The following is a 1001-nucleotide window of genomic DNA, read 5'->3' as shown; positions in this document are numbered from 1 at the left end:
AAAGTATATTTACCAAGAAAGACAGAAATTAAGAATGGAAAATCATACATGTGAGATTAATAGAAAATTATAGTTGTGAGTGAGTTTGAGAGTTGAAGATGGTAGATATGTCGAGAAAGGAAGAGACACTCTAACGAAACGGCAACGGAAACAAATGTGAGAAAAAATGCAATGTTTTGTCTCTCCTTTGTTATTTATTTAATAAGTTATTATGTTTAGATTTTTTAACAAATAGCAAATGGTAGTTTTGATCTTGTGTGTAAGGTTGTATAATATAAGATAAGGAGCTTTTGGAGAGAAAACTTTGCATGAGGTGTTGACATGTGTCCCTAGCTAATGTGGCAAGAGTTTTGTTATATAGTGGGATCCTCTCCAATATTGGAGAGTCCAGTACTGGGTAGGATTAAGACATGTGGCAAAAAAATTTTAACGGTGATGATTACATGTTATTTTCTATTAAAAAATAAATAAAAATTCTTCAAGAAAATCTCATCATTATATTCGAGTACTGGAGAGGAGTTGAACTCTTTGTTATAAGGAGCTTTTGGAGTGAAAATTTGCATGAGGTGTTGACATGTGTCCCTAGCTAATGTGACAAGAGTAAGCTTGGTATGAGGTGTTGACATGTGTCCCTAGCTGATGTGTTAATAATTTTTTTGTTATATAGTAAATAGATGACATTAAACTTGTGTTGATTTAAATTAATCATTTAAAAAAATTCATTTGTGTACAATTGTATAAATCCCAATGTTGTGAAATCTAAGTCGGATATCGAATTGGAAGAGGTCTCATATTAGGTTTAACCGGTTTAAATGGTTAAACCGTACGGTCTGACCTAGTGATTTTATACATAATTAATAATTTTTATTTATAAATATATTATTGTATTTAAAATATAAAGTTTTATACGATTAATAATTATGTATAATTATATTAAAGTAACATACATTTATCTTTTTTGGACCAGAGTAGGACAAAATATTTGAGTGGTGTTCCATTTT

Source organism: Lupinus angustifolius, chromosome LG08 (assembly GCF_001865875.1).
Source record: "Lupinus angustifolius cultivar Tanjil chromosome LG08, LupAngTanjil_v1.0, whole genome shotgun sequence".
NCBI lineage: Eukaryota > Viridiplantae > Streptophyta > Magnoliopsida > Fabales > Fabaceae > Lupinus > Lupinus angustifolius.
Note: the sequence above shows the minus strand (reverse complement) of the source record.